The sequence below is a fragment of the Cygnus atratus genome, chromosome 3 (assembly GCF_013377495.2).
Source record: "Cygnus atratus isolate AKBS03 ecotype Queensland, Australia chromosome 3, CAtr_DNAZoo_HiC_assembly, whole genome shotgun sequence".
NCBI classification, from domain to species: Eukaryota; Metazoa; Chordata; class Aves; order Anseriformes; family Anatidae; genus Cygnus; species Cygnus atratus.
In genome coordinates this window covers 11,720,516-11,742,797 of record NC_066364.1, presented here as the reverse complement: position 1 = coordinate 11,742,797, position 22,282 = coordinate 11,720,516, and the positions used below count along the sequence as shown (strand labels likewise).

General features: G+C 36.6%; 1 long non-coding RNA gene across 1 annotated transcript; it reads left to right on the top strand.

The window, feature by feature from the left end:
* The first annotated feature begins 826 nt into the window (after nt 1–826).
* On the top strand, nt 827–21,876 carry LOC126913257 (uncharacterized). The gene is made up of 3 exons (XR_007708067.1): nt 827–888; nt 2,068–2,152; nt 20,632–21,876. It is a non-coding gene; the product is annotated as an uncharacterized LOC126913257 (long non-coding RNA).
* The last annotated feature ends 406 nt before the right edge of the window (nt 21,877–22,282 follow it).

The window sequence follows — 22,282 nt, the reverse complement described above, 5'->3', positions numbered from 1 at the left end:
AGGTATGACTGCAGAGTACAATGCTTCAGAGCTCTCTGAAGGCTGCTTGGCTGTATGTACTCCATTGTGAGGTACCAAAATGAAAAGTAACCTGTCCCTCACCTCCATCTGCTGGCAAACTGTATGATGGGTGGAAGTGCTCTGAAAAGTGTAATTAATCTTGCAATGTGATGTGCTACATTCCTATTCTGCAGTGCTTAAACTCTCGCTACCTCAAGAATTGTTGCTCTTGTACATATTCTTCTGGTACAAGCAGACTTAAATTGTGATTTTTATGCCTTTTATTAATGGAAGGAGTACAGCAATGTAAGTGAAAAACATGCTGTTTCCACATTTGCAGTGGGAACAAAGTATGTTTCCAGCCCACCTACTCATGACAAAGCCCACTCTTCAAACCTCTTTCCTTCCTGTGTCTGTAACAAAACCCTCCAAAGATATGCTATGAGGTTCAGATTCACATTCTGAAGCTTTCAGGCTTTACATTATCGGCAACCTCATCTTACTCCACTGCAAAGACTGGAGGTCAATGGGGGGACTTGTTTTTTGCCTTTGTATTCTAAAGTTTGAAAATTCTTTTCTTAGCATTGTCTCCCTTGTAACGTGTAAAGGTTCACATATTAATTTAGATCCAGTTCTAGTTAAAATTCACTAATATCTGGCTAAATGTAAGTATACTGACTACTGTAAGTACCATAACGTATTCAAAATATTGTCTGACTGAAGCAGTAATATATATATCAATTCTATAGTATTAAAAATCAAGATGCCAACTTTGTCCAGTCATAGTGAATAGACAAAACTATTTATTTGTTTATTTTTCAGGGAAACAATTTTTATTTTGTACATGGTGAGAGAACTCTGAAGTTTCCAGCTAATGGCTGCTTGAAGGTAAGTAGCACAGTTCCCCTGTGGGAGCTGGGACTGACAGCACTGCTTTGTCCTTGTGCTCCAGAGAGCAAAGTGATTATATTTACAACACAGGGCTAGGAGAAGATGGGGACAGAAGAAATTGGGGAAGGAAAGAAGGGGTCTGTGGCTCCTTATTGTGGTAGCAGAGTAACATCTAAGCCTGACATAAAATTTGGAAAGATTCTCCTGGCTTATCAATATAGCTGGATGTCTAACTTTGCTCCAACATTTTGTATTTTCCACCTTTGTTAGTGTGTGGCTTCCTAGTGACATCTTGCTAGCAATACTAGCTGTTGTTCTCAATCTGCCTCTTTTAAGAACTAAGTTGTGATCAATTGCTACCACACTGGTTCCTCCAGTTGGGAGTTCCTCCCCACTTGGGACAATCCGAATTGCAAAAAAAAAAAAGCATCAACAACCAGACACTGACTAACAGAGCTCCTACACCAGAGTGAATGTTGTTCCAGACAGAGTCTTGGTCTGCCACTGAGAACTGGAGCTGGCAGATGTAAAAATGCCTACCTGTACAAGAACCCAAACAGGTGTCTATCTGAAGCTGGGCACAAATCGACCCTAACTTCACTTAATATCGAAGAGGCAAAATGAGGAAAGACAGCATTCTCCGATGATACTCATGCGTTTTCAACATGTTTTTTTATTCCTGAGGAGAAATGTAACAAATAGAATGGATCACAATTTGGACACCAGAAAAGATCTTACACTGACAAGCAGTAAATATAATTCCAAATAAGAAAACTGAGTGGCTGGTTTGTATATAAGACTGAATATGAATCAATTAATATAGATAGAAACTAACTTTGAGGAAAGATACATGAGGAATACTAAACAGAATAATTGCCTATATTCCTATTGCCTATATTCCTGTAAGGCAAAATTTATGAATCTGTTACTGCTTATAGCTATTGACTGAAAATAGATATGTAAAGTCAGATTTAGCTCTTGGAAGTTTATTTCCCTGAAGTTAGATATCTGGTCTAAGTTAGTCATTTGCACTACTTCAGATTGTCAGTCTGTTAGAGAAAAAATAATGTAGGGCGTCTGAATGTGCCTCTAGTGACCTGATGTATATATATGCTCCTGAGTACATATGTGAACCAGAAGTCTTACGCAGATAATGTGTCCTCTTTGTCTATGTAGGTACCAAGTGAAGATGAACTACTTAACTTCAAGATTAGTCTAAACCTAAGAAGAATCCTGCTCTGAAACGCTGTCATGATAAAAGGTGCATGAAATAATTATGTGATCTTCAGATCTATTTTAGAGAGTTGTAAAAACATGGGGAGGTGGCAGAAAATTTACTGATGTAATAGTATCTTTGAAGTGACAAAAAAAGTATTCTTTCAGTCTGGTAGGATAATCCTCTGGTATAGATTGAATTTGACTAGGTAGGATCAGTCAAGTCTGCTGAGTATGTGAAATTCTTAGCTTACTTTGCTAGGGTTTTAATGAGGAGAACAGAAACATCTTTAATCAAAACCAGAAATATCTGAACAGAACAATCTAAAATGAGCTCACATTTTTGCACTCTTTATTAGCTTGTTTCAATTTGGCTTTGGTATTATATTTATATATCAAGAACATTTAAATTTGAAAACACCAGCAGAACTCCACAAAAAGTGTAATTTTTATCATTTTTAATTTGAATTAAATTTTCCATTTTTTTAATCCCTGCAAACTACATAACCAATTAAAAACACATTCAAACTGCAAAGTAACATTTCAAAGGCATGACCTTCCATGAAGATATTTATTTGAACAAAAAAGAACAGTTATAAATATTCATCAGCTTAATGTCACATCCCTACATACACATATGTGTCCCTTCAACACTTTGACTTGAGCAAAGGTATTATTTCCATTCATCCTGAATGATATCTCTACAGAGAAGAGGAACACTCCTCTCTTCTTATCTGTGATAAATGGAACACACCAGTCTCATCATTTTGGCATCATCTGAGGCAAATATTGGATTATCTCAGTGGATTGTTTGATTTTACTTGAGCAAAATGTAACAAATCAATGTTGTAGCAGTATTCCTTCTGACTGCACAACTGAGGGCTGATTAAGACAAAGCATAAAAATTGGGGACCATTCTTTGGAGCATAAAAAGGTATTACTGTAGTGTCTACAGTCACTGAAAGTTCCTTCTAATATTCAGCATTCCCTGGAAGCATTCATACATACAAAAGAAATGGAATTCAGAGTATTTTTTCATATATAGTATGTAGTTAACTGTGTTGCCTTCAGGAAGGAAGCAAAGACAGAAGACATAAATCCCAGAGCAACTGAAACACACGAGCAAGTAATGACTTAGTGTGCATCAGCAGACGTTTGATAACTGTGCGTGGCCACGATCTTATCCTGACAGGATACCGAGTATTATGGTTTTATTTAACCCTCTTTTATTGCACCCTAAGCTAAGCCTTGCAGATTCTGAGAACTATGAATATATATGAATATTCATGAAATATCACCACAGCTGACATGAAATAACAGCATTATTTGTTAGGGTATCTGGGCTGTTGCATTCATGTACTAATGGCTGCAAAGTCTTGCCATCCTAAGAAAAAAAAATATCTAAAGCAATACTAAGACTATGGATTAATTCCAGCTTGCAATTACATCACCCTATCAAGGAAAAAAAAAAAAAAAGGAAAAAAAAAAAGAGTTATTTTGGTTTCTCAGAATTTGATGAGATCAGGAATTAGTCCATGCATGACCAGAATTTTTATTCTTACTGAATAAATAAACTAAAATAAATGAGAATTAAGAGTTATAGAGACTTCTCAATTTATATTTCTCAGCTATCCTGATATATTCACAAATGCTTCTTTCTTAATGCAGCTGCTCATTTGATGATTGCACGTGCCATATTTAAAGTCTTTACAGATATTATTGCAGCTGGAATGGAAAATTTTCCCCTGTACTCACAGAGGAGTTTCATTTGTGAAGAAAATGAATGAAGTTTAAATAGCTAAAAGTAATCTAAATAACTAACATATCTGATCCCACATCCAACTCATTTAACGCAAGATAATACAGTGACAGTATTACCACAGAAGTTTGGTAATGAGAAGGGAGATTTTTGATTTTCCAGGCTGGCTGGTGGCAATCCACATGTGCTCTAGATGAAACACTGAAATCAGGCAGTCATACTGTTGACAAGTTAGCAGTGCTTCCCTACTCTAGAAGCCCTGTGGGTTTCAATGAGACTATTCATGCAGTCACTTAATTTATATTACAAATTGAGTGAAGAATCTGGCTCTTAAATTAATTATCAGTTTGATTAAGTTTGTCATATCATAAGCCTGTGGGACTGTCAACACCTTAGTTGCACAGGTTTTATAAAGAAAAATAATAATTTTTATGTTCTGGTTCAACTTTGGAAATAAAGTCAATAAATTCAGACTCTCATCATCCCTAGTTAGTGACTCCTTTGCAGGATTCATTTTCAATAAAATCTCACTTAGCAAAATACTTGATTTACAGTCAGAAATTTTAATAGCAAACTTAACTGAGTTGTGCCTGTTGTGTTGACATTGACTATGACTTCCAATTTAATTTTAAATTCTCTCTCTTCATGTAGGAAGTACTAGAAGTTTGGAACAGAGAAAAAAGTTCACATTAAAAAAAAGTGTCCCTTAGGACTCAAGCAAAGGAATAATAATGAAAAAGCAATAATAAATCACTGGAACACCTATTTATTTGGTACATGATATAGTGTCAAACAGTTGAGGATTTTCCTGGATACAGTTTGAATTCACTCCCTTATGTTCTTTGTTACCATGAATCATGTTAAAAACATCTCTCTCCCCTTGAGATAACAATAAGAAGAGGAATGGGAGCAGCATTTGAATCTGCTGAAGTCAACAGTCTTATTCTGGTGGGAGCAGGAATTAGCAGGAGTTAGGGCCACCATCTGAGCAAAATTATTGCAGTTCAGTAACAGTCAGTGAGCAAGTACCTGCCCTCACTGTGCATAGCTTGAAAGTGCTTTTTACCTTAAATAATTGAGAAGTTGCAAGAAAATTACTCAACAGAAGAACTGAGCAGGGACTGGATTATTCAGCAATTGTTTACAATTAATTGTTTATCACTCCAAAAACAATAGGGATGAGGGGACAAAGCTCCACTTTAAAATAATTTGTCATATTTGGCATATCTTAGGCTGAAATTCTATAGCACTGTGGATGAAGAGAATTTCTCACTGTATTCCAAATTTTGGTAAGAAAATACTTTTTATTACAATACCCTAAGATTAATTTCACAGACATGTTTACATTTATAGGCCAATTTAGGCAATAAACCATAGGTTTTATAACAGCAGGATAACATTTTAGACACAATTATCAATCAATAATATTTAACATATGCATGAAGGTTTGTCCAGCTAAGGTGTTATGGCACTGTATTCCAAGAATAAAACCTAGAAACTTTTAATGTCTTAACTCTGCATTATTCAAAGTTGACATAACTTCAAGAATGCAGCTATTGATCTGTAAATATTTTGTCTCTTGTATAACAAATATTGTTAAACACACAGAGCTTCAATTTAGAGATTATAGAAACAAGCAATAGAGACATATGACAGTGTTTAGGCTGCCGGTAAAAATGAATTTGGTTCACTAACAGAAGCTCTCATGGATTCCTGCAACACTTAAGCCAAATTTATACTTTCCTCTACAACAGTCCTTTAAATGAAAAAAGAATTGATAATATTTTTGTTTTTTGTTGGCAAATCTTGAATGTAACAACAAGGCAGAAAGGCCAAAATATTCGTGAATTTAGGAAGAGTTTGATTGCATTATGTCCCCAGACATATATTAGGAGTAGTTTGTATTAGGTTTATGTGGCAAGGTTTTGGTAGCTGTAGGGCTTTTTTTGGGGGGGGGTGAGGGGTGAGGGGGGGTGGAGTGGTGATGAAGGGGATGTCTGTGAACAGAGGAGCTGCCCCATGTCAGATCAGAGCCAGCTTCAGCTGGCTCCAAAAGGGACCTGCTGCTGGCTGGAGCTAAGCCAGTAAGCAACACTGGTTGGGTCTCTGTAATAGCACATTTCTAAAAATGCAGAAAAGCGCACTGTGAAGCAGGTGTGAGAGAAAGGAGTGAGAAAGTGACCCAGCCTTGCAAACTCCAAGGTCAGTGCAGCAGGAGGGCAGGGAGGTGCTCCACGCACGCAGCACAAGTCCCCTGCAACCTGTGGAGAGGCCCCTGGTGGAGCAGGCTGTCCCCCTGCAGCCCATGGGTCCCACATGGAGCAGATCTCCACGCTGCAGCCCATGGAGGAGCCCGCGGTGGAGCAGGTGGATGTGGCCTGGAGGAGGCTGCGGCCCATGGAGAGCCCCCACAGGCGCAGGCCCCGGGCCAGAGCTGCAGCCCGTGGAGAGGAGCCCATGCAGGAGCAGGGGGGTCTGGGGGGAGCTGCCACCCGTGGGGGATCCGTGCTGGAGCAGTTTGCTCCTGACGGATGGACCCTGTGGTATGTACCCATGCGGGAGCAGTTCTTGAAGAGCTGCTGCGTGTGGGCAGCCCCCGCAGGCTCAGTTCGGGAAGGACGGCATCCCATGGAAGGGACCTCATGTGCAGCAGGGGCAGAGACTGACTGTGACGGAGCAGTGGAGACAAAGTGTTAGGGACTGACTGCAACCCCCATTCCTCGTTCCCCTGTGCCGCTTGGGGGAGGAGGTAGAAGAGCATGGATGGGGGGTTTAGTTTTTTTTAGCTTGCTTTTACTGTCTCACAACACAGTTACAGATTCAACTTTGACATTCCTGGAACAAAAAGTTTTGATTTTTAGGTTAGTTTTATTGTGTGTTATTGGTGCTATCCATAGGACTAAGATGGTCAAGTAATGTCTTTTTTTTTTTTTTTTCCTCTAACTCAATGACAGAGGTATTTATTTCCAAATTTCAAGTGATTTATTAAAAAGTAGAAATTGTTTGACAAATTAACTTAATTGAATATCAACCTTTTCTCAACCCCAATGAGTAAAATAAATCTAACATTGTATCCTCTGTCAGAATATGACATTGAAAATCAATGTGGATTTTTTGATGCCAAAAAATTTGCAACCTTTTAATTAGTGCAGAAATACATTTCCTACCCTTCTGTAGTATGATTTTCTTATCTTTGATGTATGTTTTTCACTATTTTGTTCAAATTGTCTTCTGTATTCAAGAGCTCTGAGAAAATGAAATGCAAACAGGCAAATACAGATACATACAGGAAAGATCTTAATAGATTTATTTTTTAAAAAAGCAGATTTAAACAACTCAGAAGTTATGGGCAATCAAGCCATGTGCTATTCGCAGAAGCCAAATGAAAAAATAATTTTTTTGGTCATATTTCATGCATTTCTGCTTTAACCATAAGAGAAGATGCCATGTTAAATGGGGTTTCTTCTTTTGGTTTCTTTTCTTCTTTTTCATTTCCCATCTTTTTGATTAGAAAGGTTCCCCTTTCTTTTTCCTTCCAGATACTCAGATACTTTAGTTTGATACTGAGAACAATATTTTCATTCAATAGCAAAAATGATCTGGTGCAGTCCTGCACAGAACCACATCAAAGTCAGACCAGAGTGTACCTTTCACTATTCTGTTATCTTGCTGAAGGGCTGGCTAAGACAAAGTATTCATAATGACTTTTGACTAAACCTGATCATAAAGTCAGATACAGAACTGTATTTTTGTTGTTTCATGATTGTATAGTTTAGAAGAATTTCTCTAGAAGAGAAAGAGCTAGAAGAGCTCTTCTCTAGAAGACCATCTAGGCTAACCTTCCTTATGGCATCAGCAAAAAGTACTGTTTGGAAAGAGTTAACAGAATATAAATCTATGTAAAATGGATCAGTCCTTTATAAATGTAAAGATAGCTTTCAATCTGCCTGTGAGTGCCAGCTGCAACTGTTTCATTGTTTCTTCAAAATTGCTAAAAAAAAATTGAGCCTAAATATTCAGGGTAGTTACTACTTTTTCTTTCTATTCTATACTGTGAATATTATATTCAAAGTTTTATATCTCTTTATGGGAGAGGAACAAAATCTTGAATTTAATGCCACAAGGGAAACATTTTACAAAAGTTTTGACTGAAGTGCATTTAGACAAGAAAGGAAATCCACTTAAGCTTTCCTTAGAGTTAAAAATGAAAGTACAGAAAATTATTCTTGTTTCCTGACAAGCAAAAAATGCTGGAAGGTGTCCTAGGAAACCTATATGAATGTTCAGTGCAATCCTGATTAAATAGCAGTCTTATTTTTCATGAAAGCATTTTACAATATTGTTCTGAAGTTAGGAAAATAACACATCTACTTAGTGTCCTAACTCTCCTTCAGATAGTATATTGTGGGGTCTGGTGAAGTCATAAATGCAGTATTCACAGTTTCTGTATTTTGTAATATTTCAAGTGAACGTCGGTGATCTGTCCATCAAATCCTTCCAGAAATAGTTGGAAAAGAAAAAGTCTGACGATACCCTTCAGCCCCTTTATACAGAAATGTCAACTTAGTGAACAAGACATCTTGTAGTCATTATTCCATATGTCATTACAGAAGGAAAAAAAAAAAACAAAAAAGACTGGATAAAGCTAAGTATTTCAATGTCATTGCCTGTATTTCTGTTTGGTGGTTTTGTCATGCTGTTAGCTTTTACAGCACAATTTTCCTCCACATAGTACTTTATATAAGAGGTGAATAGTATTATTCCACTTTTGCAGTAACATGAGGGAAAGGACAGAGAAATGATCTGTTCAAGGCTATTTCTTACGTCACAAGTGAGAAGTGCCTCTATGCTTTCCAAATGCTAATTTTTAGCCAGTACATTCCCACTGTAACACGACTCACTGCATTGTTCTGTATTGTTCTATTCCACCTTTCAATTGTTCCTAGTGAAGTCAAATGTGAAAGCCCTATTGCCTACAAGAAAAAAAAAAAAAAAAAAAGAAGCCCTAAACCCCAAAACAACAGAACCAGCTGCTTTATCTTTCAGATACTTGTAAAGAGATTCTACCTATCCTGCTTAGATTGTTACTTGGCTTAACATGTGAAATTTATGAATTTATAAGACTTCTTAAAAGAAATACATTTTTCTTTTAGCTTAATTTTACAATGAAGAACAGTTCTAACAGAATTCAGGTGATTTGCTCATGATCTAACAATGTTTAGTAAGACTGAGAACTAGAGTCCACCAGTCCAAACCACTGAAACATATTTTCAGAAATCTTAGGACCCCAGGTTGAAAACACTGACCTTCATGACCATTCATAAACCATAACCTTTCTAAAAAGAAACTGTCTTTTCCAGTGAAGCAGACTGTGATACACAGGGCTGAAAAGATAAAATGTGTAAGTTGTATCTGTTTTGGTAAAGAAAAAAATACAAAACAAAGAAGATTTGCCTAGAGAAAAGGAGGCTCAGGGGAGACCTTATGGCTTTCTGCAATAAAAAGGTGGTAGTGAGGTGGAGGTTGGTCTCTTCTCCCAAGGAACAAGCAATAAGACAAAAAGAAATGACCTCAAGTTGTGCCGGGGAGGTTTAGGTTGGATATTAGGAAAAAATTATTCAGTGAAATAGTTGTGAAGCATTGGAACAGACTGCCCAGGGAATTAGTTGAGTCACCATCCCTGAAGGTACTCAAAAGACATGTAGATGTGTAGGGACGTGGTTTAGTGGTAGACTTGGTAGTGCTAGGTTAATGGTTGGGCTTGATAATCTTGGTCATTTACAACCTAAATGATTCTATGATTCTTGGTGGTGGGTCGATATTATGACAAAGGCCGATAGCTGCAAATTTCACTTATCCCTGGAAAAGTTGTGGAGAAGATTATCCTGGGGGTTACTGAAAGGCACTTACAGAATAAAGCTATTATCAGGTGTAGTCAACATGGATTCATCAACAAAAGCCATGCATTAGTAATTTGGTCTCTTTCTATGATAAAGTCACCCATTTGGTGGATGAAGGGAAGGTCCTCAGTGTGAGAGGACAGTGATGCAGTCCAAGGAGGCACCGAGAAGGAAGGCAGCTAACAAGAAGGAGACATGTCATGGGCAGAGGGATAGCATCTGCGGCACAACAGACACCAGTGCTCAGGGGACCTCTGGTGCACAGCCCACAGACACGTATAAGAGGTACCACTGGCACTGCAACGATGCGGGGAATAGGCTGTCCCGTCAACCATACAGTGGCAGGGGGCCTGGGCCTTAACATTGGTGCAATGGTGGCATGGGGCGAAGGCAGGAGCATCAGACAGACAGCCGTGTGGAGCAGAGGCATGCCTGTCATCCGGAACACAGTGTGGGACCAAGCCACAGCTGTAAACCAGATGGCAGCGTTAAACCCACGCATGGAAATCAACCGGACAGTGGCACGGGACCTAGGGGTGGAACTGGGCGACCCCCTGGTTCAGCACCCTGGCCTGAAAACATTCTGGATAGAAGGCATCCTGTTTGGGCAGTCCTGGGCAAGGACTGGCTTATCCTTCTGCCAAACACCGTGGAGCCCATGGAGCTGGATCCACCAGATGTGGAGGAAATGAAGTGGATCCATTTCTGCCAGATCAGACCTAGGACTACCCTGGCATGTCTTTGCCCTCTGCCATCAGAGCGCACCAGCAGCATCACAGGAGCATCCGATGAGCTCCCTACTCGTCGCTCAGGCTCCATCTCAAGCATTAGCTTGGAGCCACCAAACACCATGGACATCCCACAGGCTTACCTGCAAGATGTCCCGGCAATAAAGAACTCTGTTGCCGGTTCTCAGGGGTTGTGTGAGTGCTTCTTTCCCAATGGTAGGACACATGACAGTTGCACAAAGGTGTTCCAGGGAATTTCAGGCTGGACAAAGGAAAAGTTGCTTTACCATGAGGGTTGGCAAACACTGGAATAGGCTTTCTAGAGAGGTAGTTGATGCCCCATGGCTGTCAGTGTTCAAGAAACATTTGGATAATGCCCTCAATAACACGCTTTAACAATTGGTTAGCCTTGGAGTGGTCAAGCAGTTGGACAGGATGAACTTTTTAGGGCCCTTCAAACTGAACTATAAGCCAAACTTTGACATTAGGGAAAGCTTTTCCACTGGGAGAGTAGAGTAGCCTTGGAATAGATTTCTGTGTAGTCTTTACCCTTGGAATTTTTTCAAGACTTGTATAGACAGAGCCATAACTGACCTGATCTAATGTTGGCACTGGTCTTGCGTCAAGTGGAAGGCTGAACTACATGACCTCCATTTCTATGATTCTATGAGCAACAAAACAAATGATTTTTTTCATAGCATGCTTGTATTTGATTTCCTTTGAAATATCTGAACACATTTTTTCTATAAAGAGGTAATGATTGGGCAATTTCAGTTAAAAGTGTTACAATATAAGCTAAATTAACGTTTCTCAAAAAAAAAAGAAAAAAAGTAACTGATTCATCATTCTTAAAAGAGCAATGGGGAGCATCAGTGAAAATATGAACCATAAATATTCAATATTAGCAGACTTCAACTTATGAAGCAAGTCCGCTCTCATTGAAGTCTATGTTTTAGTTCTCACGAACTTCACTGTAGTCTGAAAAAAGGTGTAAGAACTGAAGGCATTCATAGTCACCCTAAATGGCCATGTAGGTCACAGCACTTTTAATCTGAGCACGCTGTGGAAGCATATTTAATTATTAGTAAAGAATGGAGCTGTGCTGTCTGGTGAATTTCAGACTGGCTGTGGGACATATGCAATGAAAGCCTTCCATGGAGCAGAGCCTACACAAGTGTGAAACCTACCTATATGTGACTGGCATTCGATGAGTCAGCTGGGTAGACTGCAGCCTTGCTTGTGCCAGAGGCGTAACGATATTTAATACCCATTTGTTTTAATTGAACATAACTGTATTTTTTGATCCTTCCATATGTTGAAACTGTAGTGCTGGTAATGGGGGTATGCCAGGTAATTATATTAATTTTTATATGATGAACACAGTAATCTTTTTGCAGTTTATGAAATTCCACTGACAGCCCCATCGTATGTGTCCAGATTCCATCAGCTGTATCACTAAATTAACTCTGCATCCTGTTCCCGTAAAGCTTTCTCAGCCAGGGTTTATTTATGGAAACATTTCTAACTGGTAATGTTTACTGGTCGGTGGCACTGCAATTACTTTTCAAAATGTATTTGAAGCAGTTTTGACTGATATTGACCTGCACTTGACAGGTTATTCTTACTCTGCAGACACATAAACAGAGGTTTAATTTAAATCACACTGTGTAACACTTACCAACCAACCAAACAAAAACACAGCATTTTAGTCCAGGCCAAATAATGATTTTAAGCGTTGAGGCATCTAACTTTTAGACCCCTGGCTTGCAGGGAAATTGAATTGCAGAGTTGGCTATCTGCAGATTGAGAAACGAATTGCAGTTCACATCCTCACACGGGATGAGAATCTGACAATCTGGAATCCCTATTTTAATAAATAAATAAATAAATAAACAGGAATCATGGGCTAGCTCTGAGGCTCTGAGAACAAGGATATGGCTGCACTCCTGTCTACCCTCATATTTAGGAGTTTGACTTAAACCCTAAGGAAATAATGCTAGCAACAGACTGTTAGTAACAGCACTGCAAAATAAATTCTGTCAGCTATTTCCTATTTGGAAAAAGTTTATGACTTTGGTTGTATACCTTATTTTGGCATGAATTATGTCATATTGGAAGAAGCATTGACAACAAAGAATTAATATTTGTTTCTTGAAAACAAGTCACTGAAGTCTGAAACACAGTAGAATGATGGAGGCTGTCACACACAGAGACCCTTTGTTCGTGTTCACTGACAGGTACCTGATGTACTGTCTTGGAGCTGAATGAAATCAGTTGAACTTTATATTGCAATGTGTTTAACCCTGACATTTCTGCTTATCTTATATGCTTAATATCAAACATTCCATGTATTCTTTAACTACATATCAGAGGGCAAAACTCTGTGCTGAGACTGACTGTGGTTGCTGAAGGAGAGGAATCTCAGTGAAGCTGGGGTGGTGTATTTTCATCAGTCCTCTCCCTTGCATTAAGTTAAAATATTAAGGTGGCTTTTCCAAGTCTCGTGCACCCTTTCTGGTCTCTTGGTTTCTACACTGTATTCTTTGGCTTTAGCATCTTTTTCTGCCCACTGAATGCCTTGATTGAATGAAAAGTAATTTTAATTGTCTTTAGGTACAGCTTAATTGACACTAAGTCCTCATTTTTCCACGTTTCATTTATACAGCTGATCATGCTTACCTAGTTATTGAGTACTATCACTAGAATCATAGAATGGTTGAGGTTGGAAGGGAGCTTAAAGATCATCTAATTCCAACCCCTCTGCCATGGGCAGGGAAAAGACACAAACTGAATAAAAAAGGATTTGGGAAGTAGGGATAGGAAATCAGAATTCCCCAGGTCTTAACTGAGAAACCTAAGCAATCATCACCGTAGTTTGCTTTTACCATCTCTCTTCCCACTCTTGGAAATTTTGGGTAGTGATTGCAGTTACCCACCCTTCAGCTGCAGGCATCTGTCCCCCACTCGCCCTTCCCTCCCCCTCAAGGCAAAGCTAGGCTATTCTGTAAGAAATATTTTAAAAGACTTTTGTAGACAAGACCTCTCTCTATCACCTCTATCATCTCTATTTCTATCTCTGTCTTTATTGTAATTAGTTACAAATGTACTATAATGGTATCGTTTGGTTCTGGTAAAAGCAGTGGTATGTTTGCAAAAAGTGCTTTGCAACTTTAAAGGTCAACTGCTCAGTGCAGAAAGTTTTTTTTTTTTTCTTTTTTTTTCTTTTTTAAATCTCTTTCTAAATATAGGCAGCTTCTTAGAAGAGATGTTTTAGAGTCCAATTTTGGATTTAAGCTTTATTTCAAATATCATTATTTCAAAGACTGAAATTATTCTTGTCTTCTGAACTCAAGTGGTGTATCCCAGGTGATGCAAGGAAGCCCCAAGGAACAGTGAGGGTGCTGGCGGGGCTGGTGGGTGAATGCAACAGATCTGCATCCAGCAGCCTCTGAGTACCATTCATTATTCAACTCTGCATCTTTCTGTTTTTCTTTAAAAAAAAAAAAAAAAGGCTTTTATCTTCTGTACATGTAATGCCAACTGCTCAGCCATCTGGGCTGCGCCTATGTCTTTGTATCTTTAGATTAACCTATACTTTCTATGACAGATTATGAAATACTTCTTCTGATAAGAGAGAGCTGAAAGAGAGCAGGAAAATGAATGGTAATTAATTGCTAGGCTGTGTCTGGAAATAACTGAAATTTTTGCAGCTAGCACATAGTTGCTCCTAAGGGGTCCGATTCAGCTTTTTTATTCATGTTTGATAATTTTCTCTCATTCTGGTACTGTATTTCATATAAGAATTTCCTGGACAAATTCAAGCAAAAAGGTCCGTCAAAAAGGACATGAGAACAGACTGAATGTTGAAGATACAAGATTTTACTTTAACAAGCACAGGTATAAATATCTAAGCACACATTCTTAATAAAGAACTATTTTTAAAGTGCCTAATAGCACACTAAAAGTGGCTTAAAAAACTGCTCACACAGCCTTGACATTTATAGGTCTTTTCTGAGGAGTGATATATAAATAAATCTTAACTAAGATCATCAACCAAATACACTTGCACTTTGCACCTGCAAGCTAGCCATGCGAAAAAAACATATAAAAATAGATCATCTCTTTTCATTTATAAAATATAAGAAATTAGATATTCATTCTTAGCACAGACCTAGTGTTTAAAACCACACCAGAAACACAAACTAGGGTATTAATGTTTAATACATCCCTTTAAATGTTTTCAGTACTCACCACAAACACAGTGTAAAATATAAGAACTACGAAGTTTATGATGTTGAACTGACATTCTGACACCCAGACCATCTGGATGTTGTTCAGCATCATTTTATGGGACTTTTCATCTGGTAAAAAAAAAATGCTTTCCAAAATGTGAAGCTGATCCAACCTCCATCCGGTCACTTGTTCACCCTACCTTGGCAGGTTATGGAGGTGTGCAACATGTCTGAACCAGAGCCAACTTGGAGGGATTCAAGGAGGTAGCATTAACGCATTGCACCAGATGGACATTTGGAATGAACATCTGGGAAGGGAAGGGACAAGGACATCAAGGCAGAACTTGCAGTGCTAAAAGATATCAAATGTCCTTGCAGAGCATAACAGGTCTTGATACAGTGAGGTCTCTTTGGGTAGTACCAGCCACATTATGTACCCCATGTCAGCAGATAAATCTCCCAGAAATAGATCATTAATTTATTCCCCTCTATGTGAAACACTCAGTTTTTCCCACGATGTAAAGTGAGGACTGCACCAGGGTATATCATTCAGTAAAGTACTTAAGTATATGCTTAAGTCTATAGCACACCAGAACTGCCTATAAAACATCCATGAAATATGCTGAATGGAAATGAACCACCTTCATATCTTACAGAGGTCACTTGTAACCTTCTGTTCACCACATAAATTATCAGAGAAGATATCTTATGCAGTTGCTAACTAGGTCAACTATTTCTGTTTCTCAGTCTGTGTGAGTGGATCTATATATTTTTCTGCTTTATTCAAGTTAGTCACAAATTTTAGCAGCAGAACTGCATTTTTCATTTAAAGCATCATAAGATAGTTACAGTGACATGTCTTAGAGTCCCATGACCCAGAACTCTGTGTGCTTTATATTAAAGAATATGTAACTGTCCTAATAAATATATATATACATATATATATATATATATATATAAATGCAATGTTAATCCTCTTGTAGGCATCATAACCAGTAAGGTATTTTCAAGTATACTTCTCATATCTCTCTGAGCTTCTCATAATCTAGCTGTACATTGAATTAGCTGAAACCAAAAAGCATTTCTGTATGATCTAAACAATGAAAAATAAAAAATGTATAACATGCATTTACTCAGCAATTAGCATTCCACTGCCCTTTGATAAATATATATATATATATATATATGCATTTGCATACAGATATATAAACTTTTTAAAACAAAATTGTGATTTGTAATTTCTTAGCTGAGGGAGTGACTCATTTAGATGAAATATGACTTCAGATTTTTTAATTCTTCTATTGTCCTTCACATATTTATCAAACCAGTAAATTGCAGAATTACAAACAGGTTCTTTATCTTTCTCTTCGGAGTTTAAAGTAGCATGCTCTCAGGATTTGAGAACAGACAGTCTGTTAAGATTTGGTTACAAATGTTATATTGATGCAATTACACATTAAAGACAGAGCAGACAAAAAGAAATAAACACATGGAAGTAGAAGCAGAACTCAAGCTCCAGTATTATTATTATCCTGATAAACAAAGTAAATTGATTTTTCAGGACATTTATTCAGTAGTGAGATAAACTAAAGTACCTGATAATATGATCAGAGGAATTGTCCTCCAAATGTTGTATTTTGCATTGGATTCAACATTGTAGAAGCAGCATGACATTTATGAGTCAACCTATATATGTCCTGAAGTTCTTTTATTATTTAATATTATTTAATAGTTAGAATCAACATTTTTCCAGACAACAGGATTTATTTCTTATTCTTTATGACCACAATTTACTATCAACTTTATTTATAACAGACAACTTCATTAGCATTATTGTTGTTATTAGAAAATTTATCAGAGTTCACAAGGCTTGTGAGTCCAGTTCCCTGGCTTCTCCAGTGGGAGATGTGTGTTTACCACATACTGAAGATGGGAAGTTCACAAGGCTTTTTTGATAGGTGACATCATATTTCACAAGTGCATACATCAAACTGAAAGGGAGCAGTAAACAAAGCCAATAGAGTCAAAGCCAAAAGTCAGAATTTAAACTGTTATTGAATGTGAAATGAACTCTTCAATGAACAAACTCACTGAAAAAAGAAAAGAATTACATCTCTGTAATTTATTATTGTCTTTCACATACATACAATTTTATTACCATGTGTTAGCTTTTTCTGAAAACCTCTATCATCACTAGAGACAGAACTTTTCTCAGTTATACAACTTTCAAGTAAAAGCTGTTAGTCAAAACAATTATGTTTGCCAGAAAGATGTTGTTTCCTGAGAAAGAGAGAAGCAAAATATTTTTGCTAACTGCATTTGCCCTATTGCTCATGAGCACCAAATTTTCAAGTGTCTTTCAGAATACTCTCCAACCATTTCTCACTCCAGGAGACAATGCAATAAAAAAAGAGATTTTATTTGTCTTTATTTATTTTTCCACTCCACATTTTTTCCAAAACAATGAAAAGTAGAAAATGGAAAAAAAAAAAAAAAAAACAACTCACAGCAAGACAAAGGAAAAACGTGACTTTGTTTTTTTTCCCTTTAATATTGTGATACAGATTTCAAGAGTAAGAAAGTAGTAAAGTGGATAAAATAAGAAAAAGGGAATGTGTAAAAAATAAAGAGTTTTATTATTATTATTACATTCTGGTTTTCAGCGCTGGGTTGTTGAAGTTTCCTTCTTTGCTTCATTTTTGACTAATTCTTAGGAAAAGCATTTTCTTAATGAAAAAAAATGTAGTACCAAATACTTTCTGAAAGTATTCATCCTTTAAAATCCTTTACTAACATCTTCAACTTTTAAAAGGTCAGAAATGCATTATTTAAAAAGTTACTGATTTATCAAGTGACAAAGTTAGGGAATATACCTCCTTACCATTTTTAATGTTCAGCAAAATACATAAAATGTCAGGAAATCAATCCTCATCCAATACCACAAATATGAAAGCCAGAATTAAAAGGCAAGATGTAGAACATTTTAGAAATACGGAAAAGATAGAGTGCCACATAATATATTCTGAAACGACGGACACTGGTTTGTCATTTGATTTTTTTTCCATTCATATTGGCAGTTTGAAGAATGAAACTACTTATTAGTTTTAGCTTTAGTTGTGAATAATGTATTTTGAAAGGGAAAAGATGGTCACAGATCTAAAAAGTGTAGTTCTAGATATCTCATTTTTTTTGCACTTTTTTTTTTCATTTGTAATCATTTATGTTATTGTTTAATAGTAAGTGAAAGTTTACAAAAGATGTGAAAGTTTATGAAAACCAAGAAAACTGGCAAAAACTAACAATGCACACATATAACCTCATATTTAATCTACCCCACTGCAAAAAAATAGCCTGAAAATATGGATTCTTGCTCAAAGTTAATCTATCCTGGTAATTGATCTTATTCTAAAACTTCAGCGAAGTTTTGATATCATCACTAGCATGTTGTTTACCTTTTGAAGTTGTTGATGAATTCACATACTGTTGAGAGTTTATCAGCAGTATAACACACACATTGAGACTTTACTGATTTAAAAACAAACTCTAAAACTAACTGTATATGTATTCTCTTGTTAATTATTCCTAAATTATTCCTTTTTTCTCAATCCTCTGTGACCTGTGAGCTGGGGGGCAGTACATTTACTGACAGGATTTAACATCCCTATCAGCTATCAGTGAGAATCTCGTCCTGTAGGACAAAGGGTTGGAGCCAATGCATAAACGCTGTCTTCTGCTCCTACCCCAATTTCACACCAGTGTCATTCCACTGGGTACTGATCCACATCCCTGTGAACAAAGCCATCTTCCAGACTCTGATGAAAACTTCCTGTGCGAATAACAGCAAGCAAACTTAAGTGTGAAACCCATCACCTTGTGGGTGAATGAGTTGAATGTCCTACATACCACTGAAGTATGGTTTAGTTCTTATTTTGAGTAGCTACTTTTATGTTTTTAATTTCCAATACTAATTTGTGTGGAACACTTTAAAAATATATATTTTTTTATATGTCAGTTCTGCTTTTACCTTTTTCTTCTCATCTTCAGCTGTTTCCAGAATAGCTCCATCTTTCTCGATGTTTCTCTTTCACATTCCTTCGGGAGTCATCAAAACACCATGTTGGTCATGCAGGTGGAGCTTTTAGGAATCTACTGTTTTCTTCTAGAGGCTGATTCTCCATTTATCTTTACTGCTAATTAATCAGTTTTACTCTCCTGAAGTGTAAAAAATAGAAGAACTTAAAGTCAGTCCTGATTTTTCTTCAGCATATGGATACCTTAGTATTTTTTATTTTATTTTATTTTATTATTTTATTTTATTTTATTTTATTTATTTTATTTTATTTTATTTTATTTTATATTTTTTAATATTTTTTTATTTATTTTATTTTCCCCTATATATTCACCTTCCTTATTCATCTAGATTTATGGTACCTGTTTCACTGATCAAATTAATGCACAATTTGAATTAGTAACTTTTCAGCTTACTATAAAACAGATGAGATAAAATTAAAGCATGTCTCTGAGTGCCTATATAATATATCCCATATGCTGGATTTGAATAATGCTACATTTCTGCCAGTTGTTAATCTTTTTTAACATTGGACAAGAAATTCTGCAAGTTAATGTAAAGCTGCGTTAAGGCATGCACTATGTATTTGAAATCTACATTCAGTTTCTTTTATTTTGAAACATGTCAAATGGAGGATGGCATGAAGAATCAAGGTAACAATACAAGTTTCCCAACACACCTCGTGCAACATATGTCCCCTCACTGAAATTAATTTTTAACCACGGTACGGATTGCCAGTGCAATGCTGTTTTCAGGCAGACTTGATTTCCCTTTATACTTGTCTAAATTGAAATGTTTCTGGGATGAAAACAGAACCTTTATTCTTGCCCCAAGAAATATCTTCACAGATCAAATAGGTGACTAGACAGAACAAATATCATGCAACACCTCACAATGTGATCTTAGAAGCTGATAAAGAATCCAGGAGAAGTAACAGGACTAGGCTACATTTCATTTGCTCCATTCCTCTCCAGTTACTCATCTCTTTCTTCACAAGCAACTTTTTCCTACCTTCACAACCTACTCTCTCCATCTAGTCCCGTATTCTTGCTGCATTCTTTAAACACTGTAGTCCTTTCAGGGTATTTCTTTAGTCTATAAGGCCTTTGGCTTCAGGACGAGGTGATAGTCAGCATTTGTACCATGCTGAGCAATTTTCTTGGTTGGGGCTACAACTGTGTTATGATTTTAGCACTACGTTACCAGGAGTCACTGGGCAGCACATGGAATGTGTTGAAATAAGGCATTTGCCTGGCCAAGATGTATGCTACGCAATAATTCTCTTTAAGTGAAAATGTTTATAATCCTTTATGCTCAAAGAACTGTCATAAGTGTGGTGAGAAAGTACCAGAAATATACCGTGCATCAACCAGATGTTATTCATTTTCTGCTTTACCATCACTCATGGCTTTTGGAAATATAGACTGTAGACACTGGAGGTGGTAAGAAATAAAGAGGATGCATTGTAAATGCAGCTGAAGCTTAAAGGTGGATAACATTTTTTTTCTTTCTGTAATTTTTTTCACGTTACATTTAAAGAGAAGTTTTGTTTTGTTTTGTTTTGTTTTTTTTTCCATAAGTACTCTTTCTTTGCTAAAATATTAGTAAAAATATCCCCTCCTGTTATTTTGTCATCTTTCTGTGCACTACTAGGAAGAAAAATGTATGAAACTGACTTAATTATACTACTTCATAGGGATCTTTACTGAATTGCTTGTTTTTCTAAACTTTATTTTCAGCATTTGAAAGGCAACTGGAGAGAAGGAGGAAGCTCTTAGGATTTGGAGAACTCCAAGTAATATTACTTTTTTTTTTTTTTTTTTCCATGACACCAAAGGTCAGCAGCCCAAAATACATGAAGATGGACCTTCCAGAGGGCCAGCAAGGATACTTTTGCAAATAACTTATGAAAGCCTCTGATATCATCCTGGTGAACTGAGTAACACACCATCATTGTCTTAAAAATGGAAACATTACTTTGTGTTTAGGTGATTAACAGTGACATCAGGAAAACAGGCTTCCATGGGCAAAGACTGGAAAATAGAATTTCCTTCTGTCTCAAGTTAATGCAAGACAATTAGTGTTAATTAAATTGCACCTGAGCTGGTAGTTGTGGATTTGATCAAGTGCAGATATCTGAACACAAAATATTTGTGAAAACTGAAACCAATATCGTCCTTAAATTGAGGACCATGTGTAAAGGGGAAAGAAATACGAGACCCAAATATTTTGGCAAGTCCTTATTTTTGAAAAAATAGCTAACAAACATGATGGGAAGAAATGTTTTTGTGAATGTTATGCTGAAGATAATTAGTTTTCCTAAAGACACAAGGGAGGAGATCAGGTAATGCATGTTTTTAATGATGATGAATGGACTTTCCATAGATTACTTTCTTAAAACCTTTATCTGTTTTGATAACTATCCAAGACAAAGACTCATTTTGATTTAAAGTTCCTTCATCCCCTTGCAGCAATGGTAGCAAGAAGATTTTTTTTCTAGAAATATCTAGATATGATATAATATTTCACAAGTTTCATAATTAATTATTATAGTCTATTACCCATATTATCCTGTTAAGAAAATGTAGCGCAGCAAAAAAATAATAGGCAGCTTGAATTTTACGTCACTACTGAGAAGTATTTGTCACTTCCTATGCAACTTCTGTAGCTTTGCTGCATGTTGTCACAGTGTGGGTACAATGAAGGAGTGACCACAGCAGAATTGCCAAGAAATACAGTGCAAAGCAAATATTTTATATTAAAACAATTAATATAGTTGAAAAAGTTTTTTGGGCCAAAAAAAAACCCCACAAACAAACAAACACACAAAACAAAACAAAACAAAAAACACCTCTCAGATCTGAAACAGAAATAAACTTCAAGCCTTAAAAGAATTATTCACGGACTTTGAAAGGAAATTTTTTTTACTAAAAGAAATAAATACATTTTTCTAGTAATCAGTGTATATGATGTGCAGTAGTTTTACCTTTCTTGCAGACCTATCTTGAAATTAGCCTTAAATCATCCCATTTACCATAATACTGTTTCTCCCATTACAACTACAGTGGGGGCAATTACTGACACAGCAGTTGTACCAAGCTAATGTGTTAAACCTGAAATTCTCTCTTGACAAAGAAGTGCAAATCAGAGAATAAGGAAATTTTGCACAAGAGGAGGGGTTTGGCAGCTGGTGAAGACCTTAATCATGGGTTAGCACTGCAAAGGCAGAACAAAATAAAAGAAAATACACAGATAATATTAAGTATGCGAATTTATTAGGTAATTATAAACCTTTGATCGCTGAATGATTGTTGTAATTTCACTGAAAAGTAGACAGCAGTTTTCATTCAGCTGCATGCAGTATTTGTGCATTACTTGAGATATAGAAATGCACAGGTCTAAAATTACTCTGTTTTTACATTATATACATCCCTCTGCAATTTTGGTAAGTAACATGTCCAAGATACACCATCTACCTTTTTGGTTCA